Source organism: Heloderma suspectum, chromosome 2 (assembly GCF_057233095.1).
Source record: "Heloderma suspectum isolate Gila_16-S chromosome 2, 16-S_ref, whole genome shotgun sequence".
NCBI lineage: Eukaryota > Metazoa > Chordata > Lepidosauria > Squamata > Helodermatidae > Heloderma > Heloderma suspectum.
Window position 1 is genome coordinate 207,751,259 of NC_139459.1, and position 18,917 is coordinate 207,770,175.

An 18,917-nucleotide genomic window follows, 5' to 3' on the forward strand; every position below is an offset into this window, starting at 1 on the left:
GGGACCAAATAAGGAACGCAAATGGCAGCGCCCATAGGCCGCCGCCATTTGCGTACGCGCTTTTTTTTTTCTTCAAAGTCACCCGTGATAGGCTATGTAACAGTTAACGTAGCCTATCACGGCTGACTTTGGAAATCTAGCTGTGATAGGCTACGTTAATCGTTACATAGCCTATCACGGTTTTGGGTTTTTTGTTTTTTTACACTTTGTTTCGCAGCCGGGGAGACGGGACGCTTCTCCCCGGCCTGAATTTCGGCCGGGTGAGGTGGGAAGCCTCCCCCCCCTGGCCTGAATTTCAGCTGGGCGAGGCGGGACGGCTCACCCCCCTCGCCTGAACTTCGGGGTGAGAAGCAAAGCGCCTCCCCCCCCACCGCAAAGCACCCCTGCGAAATGGTAAGTGACTTTCATACATACCTAGCGTATGATGATTTTTTGGTGGGGGGGGGGTTAGCCCTGATAGGCTACATAAATTCTTACGTAACCTATCACAGCTGCAAGGAGAGCAATGGCAGCCGCAGCAGCCCGGCCGCAGCCAGCCAAGAGACCAGCCGCCGCCACCACCGCTGGAACCTCCGCCGCTGCATCTGCCGCATCTGCCCCAGGTAAGTTCCATCCTGGGGGATTCCGGGGAGGGCAGGGGGCAGGAGGCCATTCCGCCACAGATTCCAGGGGGCCGGATTCTAAAGAATCTAGCCTCACTGGAATCTGTGGCGGAATTCTCTGCCATCCCTAACAGCCACTCAGAAGGAAAGGACAGCCCTCTGGGCTTCCTCCAGCTTCCTCTAGCCCACTTACCTCTGCCTTTGTCTCCTTTGTTTCCTGTGTCTCTTCTGCCAATGCAGCTCCCTTGGCCAGCTCCTGTTTGCTCCCACTGTTCGCGCACTCTGATGGCTCACTCTCTTGGGAGCTTGCTTGCTTCTATAGTCCTAAGACCAGCTGGAACAGCTTCCTCTGCTCTGCTCTGCTCTGCTTAGCTGGGTGGTGGGAAACAGCAACAGAAACAGCATATCTGTCTGGAATTTCCCACCAATCAGCTTCATAAGATGACTTGGGTTCTAGTACTTTGAGAGAGGGATAAAAAATATCTCCCCATCCACATTCTCCCCACCATGCATAGTTTTGTAGATCTCTGTAGAGGTGGACGAAAGTCCCTTACCTGTCCTCGAAGGACGTTTGCGGTGGGGGGAGGCGCTTCGCTGCTCCCTCCGCGAAATTCAGGCCGGGGGGGAGGCTTCCCGCCTCGCCCCGGCCGAAATTCAGGCCGGGGAGGAGGCTTCCCGCCTCGCCCGGCCGCGAACGTGAAAGGTTTTGTTTTTGTTTTTAACGCCCCCTGATAGGCTATGTGACGATTAATGTAGCCTATCACGGCTAGATCTGCAAAGTCAGCCATGATAGGCTACGTCAATCGTCACGTAGCCTATCACGGGTGACTTTAAAAAAAAAAGCGTACGCTAATGGCGGCCCCCATAGGGAGCCGCCATTCGCATTCCTTATTTAGTTGCTGTAGTCTACGTAAATGTTTACGTAGACTACGGCGAAAATAAGGGCAACGCAAATAGCATTGCCCTTATTTTCGCCGTAGTCTACGTAAATCTTTACGTAGACTACAGCGACCAAATAAGGAACGGGAATGGCGGCTCCCTATGGGGGCCGCCATTATCCGTACACACTTTTTTTTTTTTTTTAAGTCACCCGTGATAGGGTACGTGACGATTGACGTAGCCTATCACGGCTGACTTTGCAAATCTAGCCGTGATAGGCTACGTTAATCGTTACGTAGCCTATAAGGGGTTTTTTTTTTTCTTTTATTGCAATGGCAGCGGCGGCAGCTGGTCGAAAGACCGGCTGCTGCTCCCGCCCCACTCGAACACCCGCCGAACCGCCGGCCGGACCCGCCGCCGGGAGGGACATTCGGCGAAGGTAAGTCCCGTCCCGGGGGGGGTGCGGGGTGTGGGGTGCGGGGGGGTTCGGAGGATTTCTCCCCGAAACTTGTTCGGGGGGCCGAACACGTTGGTGCTCAGCCCCCTGAAGTTTCGGGGAGAAATTCTCCGCCAACCCTAGATCTCTGTCATGTCTCCCCTTACCCTACTTTTTTCCAGGCTAAACAGTCCCTTTTGCTCCAGCCCCTTGATCATTTTAGTTGCCCTTTTCTGCACTTTTTCCAGCTCTACAATATCTTTGTTTTGGTGTGGTGACCAGAACTGTACACTATTCCAAGTGTGGTTGCACCACAGATTTATATACGGGCAGTATGATGTTGGCAGTTTTATTCTCAAGTCCTTTTCTAATTATGCCTAAAATTGAGTTTGCCTTTTTTTTTTTTTTTTTTTACAGCACTGGGTTGACATCTTCATTGAGCTGTCCACCACAACCCCAAGGGCTCTTTCCACGAAGCTAGTGTGTATATCTCTGCTCTTCCACCACAAAGGAAGATAATGCCTGAATGGGGATGATCTTTACGTAGGATTAATTACACTGAACTTTGTGCTGACCTGAAAAAATGAAGGGGTGCCCAGCCTTAAAGAGATGGGAGAGCTCAAAAAGGGCAAAATTGAACACTAATGACCTGGGTGAAGGGTCAGAGGGTATAGACCCTTCCTTCAGTGCTGCCTGAAGAGGATTATATTTTTTTTAATAAACAATTTGCTTTTATGTGTCTGCTTGTTCTACATTCAGAAGGGCAGTGAGAGAGATTCATTCACCTTCAGTTACATAGTCATGTAGACAAATCTGAATTGGCTCTGTGGCGATGTGACATTATCACCCCCAAAATCTGGTCCCCATTTGGCTTCCTTATGCTGTGAGGAAGATGTTGACCCTGGTCAAATAAAATGGTGGATAAGGAGCAGCAGAGAGAGTGAAAATAGTACTGTGGACAGCCATGGATAAATGCAGTAAAAGGAGTAATCCCATGCCTCACCACAGCTGCCCCTCAGACCAAATATTTTTGTCTTGCAAGTCTGGCTCATCCCTAACTGAAATCATCCCATAACCACATATCCAACTAATTATATAATTTCTAGGATGCAGATACTTTTGCTTCACAGGATCAGCCCTACTATTAGGCTAGGGGTGAGCAACCTCTGGCCCCCAGGCCTAACCCAGCCCATGCAGGTTCCTCATCCAGCGTACCAGCTTCTAGGATTGCTCCAGATTGATCAAGAGGGCTTGCTTACCACATTTTGAAATAAGCCAAGTAATGCACATTATCATCTAAAGACTCCCCCCTCCCCCAGAAGATCATCACATCTAGAGTCTAAAAATACCTAAATGCACCAATGATAGTATTGCTCAGTGCGGGGTGGGTAGGTGTTTTTAGGTGAGTCCATTTAGCTAGCCTTTTTCCTTTGGGATACTGGCCTCTCTGTCTTCATCACATTATAAACTAATGCATCCTTAAGGGGCTGTAATGGAATGGCCCAGCTGTTTGTTTCACCTCTGTGTGCATGCTGGAACTAGTATAAAGTTGCTGAGTGCTAACCCAAGACCAGAAACTATCTGGGCATGGAAATCTGAGTGAGTACTACTACTCCAGTCTTGAGACTTACGGGCAAAGAGGCAATATTATAATAACTAGGACCCTGTACCATGCTTGATCAGAACAATGTTCCAAATAGCTCTAATCAATCTACTCTGACTGGCACAGCTCCCAAAATACATTTCCAAGACCTTCTAATGAGGACCTGTGAGCTATATACCTGAGTACAAATCAGTTATGTAGACTTGTTCTCACAACCATCTGAGTGAGTGGGCATACTGCATGAATGCATGTTCAGTTGAATGTATGAATACCCCTATGGCCTTTCCAAAACTGTATGATTATTCTTCACTTATATTGTGCTTATTTATTAGAAATGTTTGAAAAAGGAAGATGCTCCTAAATTACCTTCAAACCTGTGTTTTTCCATTAGAAGCATGGATGTCTACTAAGGGACAGACTAGATACGGTGGCAGCAGACCTGTGTCTTGGCAGATCTCTACAATCCACAGGTGAGATAGGGGAAGATTTAAAACACACTTAGGGATGGATGGGAGGGCGAACAGCTATGGATGAGTGGGTAACAGCACTTCTTGGACCCCAAGCTTTGCATAGAGAAGGTCGCAGTTTCGATCCCTGACATCTCCAGGTAGGGCTGGAAAAATTCTTGCCTGAAACTAGGGATGTACGAAAGTTCCACCACGGATCTCGGGGAGGCCAAATGCCAGCGCATTCAGCCCCCCGAAATCGGTGGTGGAATGGCCCGCCACCCCCCCGGGATGGGATTTACCTTGGGCAGATCTTCCTGGCAGCGGCGGCTCCGGCGGCGGCGGTGGTGCGGCGGCCGGTCTTCCAACTGGCTGCCTCCGCCGCCCATTTCCAGGTTAAAAAACAAAACAAAACATGATAGGCAGGCTACGTAAAGATTTACATAGCGTATCATGGCTAGCTTTTAAAAAAACACTGTATGCAAAAGGCGGCGGCCATGGCCGCCGCCATTTGCGTACGCGCGTTTTTTGTTTTTAAATCAGCCGTGATAGGCTACATAAACATTTACGTAGCCTATCACGGCTGACTGCAGGGACGCAAACAGCGGTGGCTACGGCCGCCGCCATTTGCATCCCTGCTAGCCAGCAGCCGGATGTCCGGCTGCTGGCAGAGCTGGCCGGCGGCTCCGCAGAATTGCTGCGGAGCACAGCCGGCCGGCCAGGATTCCAGGAGGGAGGAACAGAGCGCCTCCCCCCCCAGCCAGGATTCTGGGGGGAGGGACAGAACGCCTCCCCCACACCATCAACATAATCCGTGGAAAGGTAAGTCACTTTCGTACATCCCTACCTGAAACCCTGTAGAGCTGCTGCCAGTCACTGTAGACAATACTGGGCTAGATGGACCAATCTGGCTCAGTATAAGGTTCTCCTCCAGCCACTATTAAAAACCACTTCTCTCTTAGTAGGGTTCTGTGGCTGGTAGTAACCCCCACCAAGATGAAAAAAGAAGAAGAAGCAGGAAATAAAAAAGCAAGTTTGGGGACAATAGTGAGTGTGGGGAAGGGTCTGCTCTCCCCTCCCTAATCCTGTCTACCCATGCCTGTGCTTTAAATCTCCATCTCACCCCTCACTTTGTAGCACTTCAGCATAAACTGGGCTGGGTCATGCCACATCACATCTAGTTTTCATCCTAAGTGTTTCTGAATTGGAAATCTAACTGCAAACCTCAATGAACAGGTCACCAATCAAAAGGGGTATGGTTCAACTTGGGTTCCCATGAGTTGGCTGTGACATGGGCCACTATGACCTGCCACGCACCATTTATTAACCATTAAAAATGATGAAGGAGGAAGTCAGATATTTGAACTTCAGGAAATAGTCATAGGGGCATAGTTGGAAAAGGGGAAAAGTTGCCAAAACGTATTAGCTTGAGGTAAAGTTTCACTGAATCCTCACTCAGTTGCAGACAGCCTGTTCTCCAAGCATGTATGTGCAGTTTGGAACCTTCTTTGTGAATTTAATAAGCTGCAATTATTGTTATAGGTTTTTAAACAAAAAAATGCTGAAAAGAACTGAGGTATTTTTTTCCAGAGCTGTCACAGGCAGTTGTGTTATAAAGTTAGCTCCAGGCAGACTGAAAGACAGAAAGCTAGATCCACTGTTGCATTCACATGGTGCACGTTCATTTACATTGGTTGAGTTAGTCTGATTTATGTACGGAGGAATTTGATGATCCTCTTAATTAGAAAGTGGGGACCGTTTTTCATATATTTTTTAATATATAGTAAAACCACCATTAAGTGACATTCCTCCTCTCCCACAGTTGGTGTGTTCCATGTTTATCATGCCATAAGAAAATAAATGAACGGAACTCCTTATTATTGCTGTTATGCCTATTAACTATAGCAAGCTTTAACCTTCCATCAATAGGAAAAACTGATTGTATCAATCTAGTATCACAGTTAATGTACCTCAAGAAAGCCATACAAATAAAATAGCTGGTGGAAGTCATTAAGTGTGACAATACTGGCAAGTTGTGTGTGTGTTTTTTTTAGGTCTTTATTGAGAGCTTCCATTTTACAGTAAAATATAGTTGCACATAAGTAACTGGGCTCATTAATATCCCACAATGTAAAGTACAAAATAGCATATAGGGTCTAACTGACCCCATCATTTTTTGAACAACAACAAAAAATTGTTGTTTTTAATATACTTATAACATAATTATAACTGTTGGACAGGTGTATTATTATTATTATAATTAATATACATATAACATAACTATAACTGTTCGACAGATGTGATACTCATGAGTTATGAATTAATGATAATACCAAGACATCTGACTGTCATGGTACCTATGCACAATCACCACCACATTTAACAACTGCATGAGTAGGACAGACAAAATGGTTACTTACACGGAGCACATTGTTGCTGAAATTGTCCGTCCTTGCCTCGACCACAGTGAGGACACCTGACCTGTCCCTTCCCTTGGTGTCAGCACTGGCAGGCCTTACCATTCTGAGGCTGCCTTTCTTGGCATCCCAGGCAAGCTGGCTATGTCCATGGATGCAACCCTGGGTTTGATCAACTGTAGACTCAGGTCTACCAGGGAGAGATGCATTTTGGAATATCAACACCATTGTGGGTTGTTCAAGTTCCAAACAATATAGGCACTGATACATTACACAGGAATTAGGAAAAGGCAGTGTGAGTGAAGGTTTACACATTTGTGGGAATGGACAAAAGGAGCCTGGGGAAGGAGGACCAGCCAGCAGCTGCACTGGGTGATCCTGAGCCTGAGCCTGCTTCTGCCCCCGCCCACACTTAGCGTGTGCACTTAGCGTCGCACTTGGAGTCGCGTAGGACCTGAAGACCTACCCACCTGCTTCTCCAGAGACACCAGCAGCCACAATACCAGCAGCAAATAGCGGCAGCAGAGGGCAGCAGCTTTAAAGTCAAGGGGAAAGGGGCAAACGTGGACTTTATCTGCTCCTTCTTAGCTGCTGTTCTCTTTTATCTCTTTTATCTTTTATATTCTTTTAAACTGTTGTGCTATTTATATCTTAACATTTTAATACGTGCCTGGGAGGACTATTGGGCAACTCAGGGAGTCAGAGAGGTGCCACCATAACTGTGGTCACGGGCAGGGGGAGGTATGGCGTTGGGGGATTAACAGGCCAGATGAGGAGAAGAGGGGCTAGACACCTTACAGCTGTCCCCTCTTCAGGTTCTTCCCCCAACCTGGTGGTTCCTGGCAGCCTTACCAGTCTGCCCTCGGGTCTGGTGGTGCTGCTGCTGAATGCCAGGTCAGCCCAAAATAAAATCTCCCTCATCCATGATTTGATTGTGGATGAGGGGGCTGACCTGGCATGTATTACTGAGACCTGGGTGGGGGAACTGGGAGGGGTCACTCTCTCCCAGCTGTGCCCTCCTGTGTACTCGGTGCAGCACCAACACCGACTTGAGGGTTGGGGAGGGGGGGTTGCCGTGGCCTATAGGAATTCAATCTCCCTCTCCAGGCTTCCTGCTCATTCGAGTGCAGATCTTGAGTGTTTGTACCTTGTGTTGGGTACCCGGGACAGATTGGGGATTCTGTTGGTGTACTGCCCACCCCGCTGCCCATCAGACTGCTATTTGCGTTGCCCTTATTTTCACTGTAGTCTACGTAAAGATTTACGTAGACTACAGCGACTAAATAAGGAACGCGAATGGCGGCTCCCTATGGGGGCCGCCATTAGCGTACGCACTTTTTTTTTTTTTTAAAGTCACCCGTAATAGGCTACGTGATGATTGACGTAGCCTATCATGGCTGACTTTGCAGATCTAGCTGTGATAGGCTACGTTAATCGTCACGTAGCCTATCAGGGGGCGTTTGTTTGTTTTTTTAAACTTTCGCGTTCGCGGCCAGGTGAAGCGAAGCGGGAAGCCTCCTCCCTGGCCTGAATTTCGGCTGGGGCGAGGCGGGAAGCCTCCCCCCCAGCCTGAATTTCGGCCGGGGCGAGGCAGGAAGCCTCCCCCCCGGCCTGAACTTCACGGGGGGAGCCTCCCCCCACCGCGAACGTCCTTCGAGGACAGGTAAGGGACTTTCGTCCACCCCTAGGCGGGTGGCTACTAGGAGGAGGGCTTTTTCTGCTGTGGCACCCCGGCACTGGAATGAGCTCCCTAGTGAGGTTCGCCTGGCACCTACATTGTATTCCTTTCGGCGCCAGGTGAAGACCTTTTTATTTTCCCAGGCATTTTAGCATTTTAGCTTTCTAAATTTTTATCTTTGCTGTTTTAAATCTGTATTTTAAACTCCTGCACTGCTGCTAGGTTTTATTATGGTTGTATTGTTATATTGTGGTTTTAATGTTCTGTATATTTTAAATTGTTTTATTGTGTGTTGCTTGGATTTAATTTTTGTGAACCGCCCAGAGAGCTTTGGCTACTGGGCGGTATAGAAATGAAATAAATAAATAAATAAAGGAAGGCACAAGTTTCAGCAAGTATTTCATATCTCCTGCCTTTGTTACCCACATATGTGCATACCTCCACTGCAACTCAGGCTGGCTTTTCTTAATCTCAGAGAAGCATAAACTAGCCGATAGTGAATGCATGTAATTTTTATTTAGTGCAAGGCTCTGGGGAGGAGAATTCAGGGCAGGGACAATCAATCAGCAGTTGTGTTTAAAAGACTAGATTTCATGTCAGTTTCTTTGCTTGCCTCAGGGAGAACTTATAGTTAGTTATATGATCAACATTTATATATTAGGGCTTCCAAATAGACTGTATAGGGCATGTTTATTATTTGTTTATTAAAAATTAAAATATCTATACCCCACCAATCCATATAACGATGAACATCCTAGGCAGCTAACAACCATTTAAAACAACCCAGTCTTTAAATGATAACATGCAAGGAAGAGCAGCAGATGAGAATTTCAGAAAACAAGGGAACTAGGCAAATAAAAGGCTTCACATACCTAAGGTCAAAATCTTGCAAGAACAAATATGTTTTCATGTGGCATCAGAACTTTCTAAAGGTGGGCACTAGATAGATCTCTTGAGGCAAAGAATTTTACTGTTTGGCCACCCACTGCCCACCCCTACCAACTGCATCTCAGACAGTGATGGGGATGTACAAAAGGGCCTCTCCATGTGACCTGAGTGGATATGTAGCTGCTCCTACAAAATTAGGAGAACTGGAAGGTAGGGTATTCCCCGAGACTGGACTCTGAATATTACAGCTCTCCCATTTGTATCAAAGGCCAAGCTACAAGTGGGAGTTTTATGACTGTAATGAAAACAACTAACTAACCCTAGAATGATGGATAGGGGACTTTTAAGATCTGAATAGGGGCTTTTAAGATCTGAATCAGGCCTCCTGCATGTAGTCTAGAGTAAACATAGTTGCTAGACACACATTCAAAGTAATGACTGGTTTGGCCGTAGGTATGATGGAAATGTATGTATTTGAAATGGAAGTGTTAAATCCTCCCCCACTTTTTCTTCCCCCCTTCTTTTTTCTTCTTTTTTGTTGCTGCTGCTGCTATTGCTGTTATTGTTGTGTTGGCAAAATAAAAAATAAAAAAGAAGTACGTTGGAAATTTGGTTTGAGCACATACTCTATCCAAAAAACAAATGCCTTAGAATGCAGTAAGATAGAGAGATAGTAAAAACAACCAGGGAGTTAGTGTATGTTTGTGTTCTGGGCGTGGGGTTACAGATCTTGGTTTGTTACACAGAACTTACAACCATGTCTATGAATGTCCAATTGTTATTAGCTTTTTAAACTGCTGTCGAAAGCAAGCACTTGTAGCATAGATGAAGAACACACGATAGCACATTTTATGCTTAACTACATAGGTGCTCAATGCCTTGAAGTTACAATCTCATTGCTCATCGATGTGAGACCATTCAGATGAGTATTATAACCATACTGCAGCAGATGGAGAATGTAGAGGGAATGACTCACCCAAGGCTTCCACTGCCAACCTGCCCATACTGCATGCTACCCAGTCAACAGCCATAAGTTATTGAATCTGTGGAGCCATTCCTATTTGCAATTCAGACTTTTTTATTCCATAGGCCACCTACTGAAAAACAGCCAAGCCCCAAAGGAAATTAATATACCACCCACAGTGTGGGTCTTCCAAATGTGAGGAATGAGGTTAAAATGTTTACATGCAAATAAATAGAAATCACAAGGTGGAGAATACCAAAGATCAAAAGTAGCCAGATCTTTTTTTGGTTCCTATTCCTCAAAAGAATTGTATGTCCCTGGTAAAAAAGAAGAAGTGGGGGGCTCTACGAACCTCAAAGAATTAATTTAATGGCATGCTTCTTTGCAGTGGTTGCTTGTAATTATAGGATCAGAGGTGGAATACATAAAAATGTGGATATATATTTTAAGGGAGTAGAGTTAATTTTATTTATAGAAAGTAAGTTACTTTCTCCCAGAGTCGTGAAAACACCTTTGAAAACTTTTTTTTCTCCTTAAGTATGGGTTCCTTCCCGGGTATAAGTATAATCGATGAAATGTAATTACATCTTGCATCTTACAGGCCAAATATTTGAATTCATGCTAATCTATTTGCTTGTGATAAATGTGGCCTATTTACAAGTTACTTTGCATTGGAAAGAATGGTCTAAAATGAAATAAATGCAGATATATATTCGCACTCACAAGCAGTAGAATTTAAATGAGGAAAGAAGTGGGAGGAGGGGAGGAATTAACTCATACTATTTAGGAAGGGAAATAGTACTTGGAATCCTAACAGCTCCCATTTGCATCAAATGCATGCTCATTCTGGTGGAAGAAGATGACTCATCCAGTGGATATCTCAACAATATGGATTACACATGTTGCCTTTTCAAGCCAGAAAGTTTAAATCTGTTTAAATCTGACCTCACTACCTTATTGCTGGTGTCAACAGCCTAACAAAAGACTTGTGAATGATGCCAGCAAGGCTGATTGCCCTGGCAAGAGCAGCCATGGATGTTGTAATGTTGGTTCAGCAGATTAAGGCTTGATTGTCAATGCCTATTTCGCTCATTAGCATTGCTGTCAAAAGCGACTAAGATGTTGAGATAAATGGTCCAAAGACCAACTGAGGGATCCTCAAAGTGTGGATCCCTGCAAATGACAGATCAAGGATGATCAAGGATGATGAAGTGCTTAATTAGCAGATTTTATTAACTTACCATGAAAGAATAAAGCATTATTCAAAAGTTGTATTTTTTTTATTAACCATTTTTTCTTTCCCAGTCTTCCTATTCTTGACACCAACAAAATGCTTCATGGGTAAATGCAGTGATTAAAAAAAATACACAAATCCAGATAATATTTAACATTTTATATAAAATGTGTTGTTTTATTTCTGAACTGCCCTGTATGTTGAAGGTTGGCTTATAAAGATTTTGTAATATGTATGTATAATACATATACATAGATACATACATACTCAGGAATCTCCCAATGTTGTCCTAAAATATTATATTTTGCTTATATCTCTTTCTTATAGGGTAGGGGTTGGAGAGCACATCTTTTATTAGTGTTATTATTGTTTAGTTTCAGTCTTCCCATAATGCAAACAATTGTGTTATCTTACTGGTGAAGGGGGCCTTAAATTATTTTAAATTATTTCAGCAACATTCAGGTAACATACCATGCAATCCTATCCACATCTACTCAGATCAAGCTGATGATCAACCCTTCAAACATCAAAACAAAACAAAAAATGATCAAGCATGTTGCCAAGTTTGTACTTCTAGACTCAGATGTACAAGTCTTGTGGTTAAGCCGAATTTGCATTGGCTCAGAAATAAGCCAAGTTATTTCCCAGTTGTGTAGAATATTTCCATTTACTTCTGAGCAAATCCAATGCAAGCTGCAGAATGGAGCTGCTCACCCACTTCTATGTGAAACTCAAAGTTTAGTTCAAAATAAATAAATCAACATACAGCAAGAATTGTAAGTTCTAATTCAGCAAGACTAGTCCACTGCTCACCTAAACCAGAGCCAATTAGGTGGCCAAGAAAGCTCTCAGCCAGGACATGATTGTGGCAGGCATCCCTTGTTGCTTATCTTCAGCCAGTTTCTGACAAAATAAGGCTTCCATAGAATCATAGTGTTGGAATGGGTCTAGGCCAACTCCCTTCTCAGTACAGGCAATCCAGAGCTAGATCATCCCCAACAGATGTCTGCCCAGCCTTTCATTGAAGACCTCCAGCAAAGGAAAGCCCACTCACTACATAGATATTTGGTTCTTTCAAACTGCTCTTACTGTTAAGATGTAGGGATGTACGAAAGTCCCTTACCTGAACCCGAAGCTTGATTCGCGGTGGGGGGAAGGCGCTCTGTCTCTCCCCCCAAAATTCTGGCCAGGGGGGAGGCGCCCCATCCCTCACCCCCAAAATTCTGGCCGGGGGGGGAGGCGCCCCATCCCTCCCGCCGCGAATCCTGTCCTGCCGGGACGCAAATGGCGGCAGCCGTAGCTGCCGCCGTTTGCGTCCCTGCAGTCAGCCATGATACGCTACATAAATGTTTATGTAGCCTATCACGGCTGAGTGAGAAAAAAAACACACGCGCGTATGCAAATGGCAGCGCCCATGGGCGCCGCCGTTTGCATTCCTTATTTTGGCACGTGTAGTCTACGTAAACATTTACATAGACTACGGTGAAAATAAGGGGAACGCTATTTGCATTCCCCTTATTTTCGCCATAGTCTACATAAATGTTTATGTAGACTACACATGCCAAAAAAAGGAACGCAAATGAACAGCATTTGCGTACACGCGCGTTGTTGTTTTTTCCCACTCAGCCGTGATAGGCTATGTAAATCTTTACGTAGCCTATCACTTTTTCTTTTTTCTTTTTACCTTGGAAATGGTGGTAAACTGCCGCCGAACCGCTGCCGAACTGCTACTGAACCACCGCCGGAGCCGCCGCCACCAGGGTCATTCGCACAAGGTAAGTCCCATCCCGGGGGGGGGGCAGACCGTTTCTCCACCAATTTCGGGGGGCCGAATGCGCTGGCATTCGGCCTCCCCGAGATTCGTGGAGAAATTCTCTGACATCCCTATTAAGATGTTTCTCCCAATGCTCAACTGAAATCTACCCTCTTGTAATGTAAGCCGGTTAGATCTAGTCCTCCTGCCTGCTGGGGCAGCAAAGAACAAGTCTTGGCTTTTTTTTTATGTGACACTCCTTCAGTCACATAATGCTATTATGCTCCCCACTCAGTGTTGTCTTCTCCAGATGAAATATATCTATTTCCTTCAATGTTATGTTATAGGATTTTTTTTCCCATGCGACAGGCCATCTCCACTGCCCTCCTCTGAACTTGTGCCAATTTGTTTATATCCTCCTTAAGGCATGGTGCCTACACCAGTGTCAGGGTGGAAACTGAGCTGATAGAACCCCAGAGCAATTCTGATTCTGAGGAGGATCAGCAATTTGTGGGAGAGGAGCCAGCTCATCCCTCACAGGCACAGCAGCTGGCAGAGATTCCTCCTGCCGGCATTCCTGAGATAGATAGTGACCCAGGCAGTGAGAGAGTGCGGGAGGGGGGCTTGTTAGATGCTCGACGCAGACACAGGGAGTGACGAGCAATGGAGGGCGCGGAAAGGAGGCGTAGCACCCGTTTGGCATGCAAACAACAGCCGCCTCCCATGGACCCAAGGGAAAGAGGGAGGACCTCTCCCTAGCCCATAAGTTCAGGGTCTTCAAGTGATTCTCCTTCAAACAGGGATTAACTGCCTTCTCGGAGCATAGACTACTCTGCTGTTCATTGCTTAGTTGCTGGTGATTAGCATCTGAAAGAGTCATTAAGTTGTAAAAGGATTAAAGCCTTGAAAAGAATCCTTTCGTCTGTGTCTTGAGTTGGCTATTGGAGTGTACTGAAAGAGGCCGCTAGGGCTCTCCTGACAACCAGCTTCTACTTATTTATATAGCTGCCATACAAGTTTTCCAGGTGGCTCACAAACAAATACGACATAAAAATACAGGATAAAACAACAAAATGATTAAAACTAAGACAATTTTAAACAAACAAGCATGAATTTTGATATTGAGATGCCCAGACTAATAGACATATATCATTTGAAAGTTCTGGATGAATAAAAAGGTCTTTACCATGTACCAATAAAACCATAAAGATGGTGTCAGTCAAGCCTCTCTAAGAAGGTTGTTCTTGTTCTATAATTGGGATGCCACTACCAAAAAGGCCTCTGCCTAGTGCTCATTTGGCATGTACACTTGAAGCAGGGTCTCTTAAATAGATTTTTAGGTTTGGGTAGGTGTGCATGAGAGAAGGGAGTCTTTCAGGTTAGCTGGTCCCAAAGTATTCAGGCTATGGTGGTCAGGACTTGCCCCATTCAGTAAAAACTACCTTGAGGCTCCATCAACAATGTTGATTAAAAAGGTAGTTGGTCAGTCAGCTAGCTTGCAGCACCTTCACACAATACAAAAGAAGAGATGAAGGAAGCAAAATGAATGATTCACTTCTTTTTGGCACTTCTGCTTTAACAGGGGAAATTGGATTAAAAGGCCTTCCCCCATATGGGAAATCCATTATAGGCCAGATGGTGTTTGGACAATATTGATTTTGCCACTGCTGAGATATTTGGATCACTTTATAACATGTGAATCATCTTTGAATATATCTCCTGCTGTTCCAAATACTAGTCATATAGCCCTGAAGGTGGCATAAGAGTGTTTGGAGGGTGGGCATCTCCTGAAGTGGTGCCAGCTTATGGCTGGCTCCTCCTGGCTTCTAAGACTGGGAGAAAATCCTGCTGGTTCTAGGTGCAGAAGGCATGGCTTAGTATCTTCAGTGCATTTCCTTGTGCCATGAAATGCTTATTTATTTACTTATTTATTTCCAACCTGCCCTTCATCTTGACAGATTTGAAGGAACCATACAATAAAAATGCAATTTAATAAAAACTGTATAACAACCAACCTTCAGTAACAATAAAACTAAAAGGCAGCAAGACCATAAAACTACCATGCAGAGCAGAAGAAATGAAACCCATTAAAAATGTCTGGGCAAAAAGAAATGACTTAACCTGGTGCTGAAAAGATTGTAGTGTTGGTACCAGTCCAGTGTCCTTAGGGAAGGTGTTCCAAAGTTGGGGTGCCACCACAGAAAAGGCCCTCTCCTTTGTACATAGCTCACCAACAGACAGCACTTGGAAGAGGGCCTCATCTGATTATCTTAATATGTGGGCAGGATGTTATGGCATGCTTCTTTCCATCCCAGTCAATTCCAATGTGGTGGGGGCAGTGGGTGAGTCTCTGACATTTTGCCTTCCTCTTCACTCCTAGCCCCTCAAGAGGTTTCTAGGGTTAGGGGAGGCAATTCATCTCTGAAACATAGCCATCCCACCAAAAATTATTTCCCTAAGCACGACAGCTCAGAGAATGACTATTACATATTTAGATTGATTATTACAATCTACATTACATATTTAGATTGCATATCTAAGAAGTGGTCTACATGAGAGATGTAAAATAAGTATATTTGCTACTATGAGGAAGTGCAGAATCATTGATACATGGAAGGGAACTCTAGGATCCTGTCCTGTTCACAGTATTTGCTAAGTGTTGTATTATTTATCATTATATTTTCATCTTGCCTTTTTTCCTCTTGCAAGGAACCCAAGCCAACTTACACGGTCCTCCTCCTCTCCATTTTATCCTCACAACAACCCTGTGAGATAGGTTAGGCTGAGAGCCAATGACTGGCCCAAAGTCACCAAGTGAGCTTCATGGCCAAGTGGGATTAGATATAGAACCTGGGTCTCCAGAGTCCCGGTCGAACACTCTAACCACTGCACCACACTGGCTGGAGACACTGGCCATCTCTGGCAAATGTTCACCTAGCTTCCTCATGAAAATAGCTAGAGAAGGAGATCCCACCATTCTCATACATTTCTCTTTCAGGAAGAAGGATGTGTAATGAATGACAAGCAATTCCTTCTCCACCGAAAGGAGAACTTTGCTGTGTCAGATCAAGGAAATCTCAAGGGGGAGAGGGCTGGGTGGGATGAGGTTAAGTCTGGATCACAGCCAAATGAAACCTCGTCGAGGAAAAATAAATATCTCTGCTGGGAGTCTTTCAGAGATACCGGGATCAAGCAAGCTAGAATTTCCTCATGATGCTTGTAGTTGCCTGCAACAGATGTCTGAGGCTGGTACACCTGGGGTTATTAGCAGCCATTCTGAACAGAAAACATGTTCAAGTTAAAGAGAAAACATTAGGAAACTCCCTCTGCCCAAACTTTAGAAAACAAGAGTGTGGTGTCCACATGACTCCTTAACCCTGTAGGTCCTGAAACATAAGCCACAAGTTGGCGTTAATTTAATGGATTTACCACCAATAAGACAGGAATGAATGAAGCTACTGTGTGACCTTGAATGCTAGAACTGTGCATTACCTTCCCCCTACAGGGTTAATATCTGCAAAGCATAGCACTGCAGTTATAATCCTGGCCAGCATCAGTGCTTCAGGAGCTAGGCTGGTAATCCTCCATCTCATTCATTCAGTGACTTAGGGGCATCAAAGAATGTGGATCATCAAAATGTTGTTTCAAAAGGGATACTATTTACCTACAGCTACCTGTAATGGAGAGCTGAGCTACATGTACAGAATACAAGTACTTTTACCTTTCTTTACACATAGCCCTATCATCCTGGTTGAGTTATGGTCTTCCTCTTAGATTATTGACTACTTCAATATATTTTAAAGTATTTCACTAACACATTATTACATAATGATTGGCTGCTTAAAACAAACATTACACAACATCAGGGAAGCTTACTACATTTTATCTTAAGTGACAATATGCAGACCAGTTATTCTCAAATTTTTGGCTGTTTTAAAATCTGTGGCACCAACTGATACAGAATTTCACAATTTTGCAGTGTAATAATGTATTATGTATTCAGACATCTTTCATTTTTAGTGAAAATCCCACAAAAGGATTTCCCCACCAAAATATGCTAACAGTTGCCACTGGTCAGTGCAACAGAGGGAGCAATCGTATGGCTGCTAGTGAGAGGCTAGATGGCCATAGCATATGTGGTATTCTGGGAACTGATCTCAGAGCCCTGCACTCTGAGGTTGGTTCCCAGAGAACCACCTCCTGGTACTTCTGTGCTGCCTCACAGGTAGTGCAGGAGAGCCTTGCACTCCACGCTTGGAAGAGGAGTGTGGAGTGGCCAAAACGGGGCATTCTGGGGGTGTTCCAGGGCAGGGAAAGTGGAAATGCCAGTACAACACATCATATGTGTTGTCCAGCAGAGCGGTATAGAAATGAAATAAATAAATAAAATCCTCCCCTGCTGCATCAGCATCTTCCCACAGCTAGATAGCCGAAATTGGCTGTCTAGCTGCAAATGCAGGGCAGGAGAAGTGCAGAGGGAACGATCCCCTCTGTGCTTCCCCTGCCCTGCATTGGATAGGTAGTCACCTCCAAGTTTGGAGGAAGCCGCCTATCCCCATAGGATTGTGCCCTTAGAATTTCAACATGTCAAGCAGTGAGCAGTAGCACTCATGGGCTGATCAAGGCTATTTCTGTCCAGGTAGGTTCAATTATGGGCTCTAATCTGTGTTCCGTTGGATTCGGCATGAGGTCTTTCTCCACCTGCATTTATGAACTGCCCAGAGAGCTTCAGCTATTGGGCAGTATAGAAATAAATAAATAAATAAATAAATAGCAACCATTCCACTTTTAGGGGCAGCCCTAGACTAGCTTCCAGCAATGGGCACTCTAGGCAAATCATGTTATTGGTGAACTGGGAAACATTTTGCACATATTTTACATTTAATGGAGAGGCAACCCTCCCACCCCCAGCAGAAATATTTGGAAGCAGAAATATTATCATATTAAATTAAATTGCACAAATCAAGTTGAAGAACAGGAAAAAATGTGCAAATTGATTCTCACCGACAACAACAACAACAAAGTTGCGGCCACACAGCATGCGTCGAGTTGCAGCATGGCAGCGAAATACAGCGCGCAGAAGCATGCCGTTTTCAAGCTGCCCAGAAATCCATGGGGCTGCTTGACTGGAGGCAAGCCGATTCTGGCAACAGGGGCAGCCCACAGACTCCAGCATGGGGGGCTGAGTGCGGGGGGGGGGAGTCTGTTGTGTGCAAAACAGGAAGCAAGCCTAGTTAAATCCCCTACCATCCTCTTGCCTGATTGAGAAAACCACATCCTGAGAGTGTCTTGCCACATGTGCTGTATGTCAGTGATATGTTAGGACACCCCCATTGTTGCCATGGTGGCCATGATGTCCTGAGGCACCCCAAAACCAATGCCCAAATGCAGCTGTGGGTTGATGTATCTGCCTGGATAAGAGGGGTGGGGGTGAGAAGATGCCTTCTACTCCACCCTAAGAAAGGGAAGGAGAGAAGGAACTTCATGTCTTAATTCTCACACTCATCATGCACAATGGGTCTCTCATCCCCTTTGTGCCAGACCACTATTATGAAAATAAAGTGAAGCAATGTGAAAGTGGAAGGGCTGCCTTTGAACATGTACAGAGTACATTTATCCCATCACCATATCGTCACTATAAGTTTCACTGCCACTGAGTCATTCAAACAAATGGAGACTTCCATATCCTTTCTCCCACCCCAAATCCCCTCCTGAATAAATGGGATTAATCTTCAAGATAAGCAATGAATTACAAACAGGTTTGAGTCATAGTGCCTTTACCAGGGGCTACACAAATGTATCAGGTGCAACATTTCTCCAATAGGAAGGTGCAGTGATGGGGGAAGTGCTGCTTGTTGGATTTCTACCTGTTATGTGCTTGATACAGTCACAGAGTCCTTTTAAGGACCGGAGAGGAAATTAATATGAACTTGAGCACACTCCGGGAGAGAGCAGAGGACGGGAAGGCCCAGTGTGTTATGGTCCATGGGGTCACGAAGAGTCGGACATGATTTAAC